The 2,365-nt window shown below is 31.9% G+C and overlaps 1 long non-coding RNA gene across 1 annotated transcript; it reads left to right on the top strand.

Moving 5' to 3' along the window:
* Positions 1–254: 254 nt before the first annotated feature.
* On the top strand, positions 255–2,109 carry LOC134714003 (uncharacterized). Its single transcript, XR_010106459.1, has 2 exons — positions 255–374; positions 1,875–2,109. It is a non-coding gene; the product is annotated as an uncharacterized LOC134714003 (long non-coding RNA).
* The last annotated feature ends 256 nt before the right edge of the window (positions 2,110–2,365 follow it).

The raw sequence follows: 2,365 nt of genomic DNA, 5'->3' as shown, positions 1-2,365 counted from the left end.
AATGCACATACATAGCATGCAGACTATTTTTTGAAAGATAATCTTAATAAAAAGTTGACAGGCATTTCAGAGAACCATAGATAAATATAATAGCCATTATATCTATGAGTGAACTAAATCTATATCCATACTACATTTATAGTAGGTATCCAGCGATTTTCCCATGGTCTTCTTCACTACATTTCAGACCTTAGAAATGAAATTATGCGCAGAGCAAATAAATCAGTTTAAATGCATGTTCCTACGTTGTACAATGTATGCACCGTTTGGTACCACTGCTGTGTGAAATGACTAAACATTTTATACTGCAGATAAAACTAGATTTATACTCCCTCGGATTTCCTTTGAGGTGCGAAATCAGTTTAGATTTTTAGGTATGTAAAATAATTTAAGATCACAAGTGCTGTCAAAATCATAGCTATATATTGGAATAAAATCGTAGTATTGGTTTTATGTAAACAAATTGTGTCGGTTATTCACGGAGATAATAAAGTCTCTGTTGCCAAATTCCACACCTGTTTTACACCTGTGCTAAATTAATTACTAAACTTTTTTGTTTATTACTCTGGGAGCGTGCCAAATCTCCGGTTAGCAGATTACTTGACACATTCTAATGAAACATTTATGAATTCAAATACTTTAGATGTGTTAAAATATTTAATAACAACTGCGTTCTTCGGCAACAGACCCGAATAGTCTATACTTCCGCGAACGAAAGTGAACCAAAGGGTGTTTTAGTACTATGGGAGCAATCGTATCAATTTAAGCGAATAAATTTTCACTCTGGGACCAAAGTCAAATTATTTCAAAGGGGACTGGCGAATTTGTTGATACCTTGATATGCATTAAATCAAAAGAACAAATAATAGACAGGCAAAAGATACCAAAAGGGATATGTAATCTCATAAATCTAAACAAAAATTAGCTGACAATGCCATGGCAAAAATACGAAAAACTACGAAAAGATAACAGTACACAAAACACAACATGAATAAAACTGAAGAATTAGCAACACAAAACCCACAAAAAAAACTGATCTAGATGATATCAGGTGCACAGGAAGGGTTAGTAGATCCTGCTCCAAATGTGGCACCCGTGTCAAGGTTTGTTTGTTTTTACGTCGACCTGACACTTTTACCCCTGTAGTCCTCTTTTGGTTTGATTTTGGACGAAAGCCACTCCCTTTGTACCTTATTAAATATAACATTCATCCATTTGTAGAACGTCAAAAAATCAACCAACTTATTAAATTCGTTGCTTATCTACATAAATATAACAGTATTTAATATTGAAACTATTTCATTCAATATTCCCAAAGTTTACATTGGTATTGAACAGACTGAAATAAAATATCGTCCTGGTTATATGGTTTTGTTTTGGAAAACAAATATTTGAGAAAGGTATAAAGTGCCTATTGAAATAAAATACAACTTTTATTTTCTTTATGGCTTTATTTGAACTGCACACATCATAAATTGATCGGCATTTTTGTCTTTTATCTCAATTTTATTTGCGTTATATGGAACTTATTTTGTTAGTCTAAGTCAACAGTGAACTGAGAAAAATCGAACATATTGGCTGCGGATTGATAATAACTTTTCACACTTGTTATAATAAGCCTTTGTGAAAGAATTGGCACTTATTTGTCCGTGCTCAATAGCAATATATGGAATTATTAACCGTTGTATTATCTTCTCTTAAACACCTGTATAAATATTAACTAAACCTAGGGCAGGTACTTCAGAATAAGGTGTTATATTATTTAATTGGGGGCACTAATGGGTAGTAATTTTAAAATGTGTGGATAATGTCTGGAAAGGGTAATTAAATTAATTAATTGGTACTAAATAGTAATAACTAATAATTATTTGCAGAGCTCTAAATTGTTTGTGTCTGGATTGGGAATGAAGATAACGGTTGTTCGATATTCAGTGCCTTTTCAGTACGATCATATCTAAGGATGTATCTACATAAAAACTCGAAAATCACAGACAAGAATAATGAACGTTTCAAGATATTAGAACTATTTGAAAGCAATATCAGTTTGTAGAAGATGAAACAGGTACAAACGCCATCAGAAAGAAACAAGCAATAAAATTAAAAACTTTGTTTTTCTATTTTGTTTTTACAGTTAGCTTTCTTCATTTAACCTCATGTTCAGGTTCGTAATACGGAAAAGACAATATGGAGGTTTCGGATACCATATCATACTTTGTGATTATCACACAAATGAAGGACAGATCAAAAGTTGTGACAGGATAGTAGTCACAATTCAATTTTGAGAAAAATTTATGTTTAGTAAATGCAGGTAATGCAGTAACTGTAAAATGATTAATCTCGAAAATAAGAAAGGCATATTTTAGTA

The sequence above is a fragment of the Mytilus trossulus genome, chromosome 4 (assembly GCF_036588685.1).
Source record: "Mytilus trossulus isolate FHL-02 chromosome 4, PNRI_Mtr1.1.1.hap1, whole genome shotgun sequence".
NCBI classification, from domain to species: domain Eukaryota; kingdom Metazoa; phylum Mollusca; class Bivalvia; order Mytilida; family Mytilidae; genus Mytilus; species Mytilus trossulus.
The sequence above is the reverse complement of the archived record's forward strand: the minus strand, read 5'-3'. Positions and strand labels throughout refer to the sequence as shown.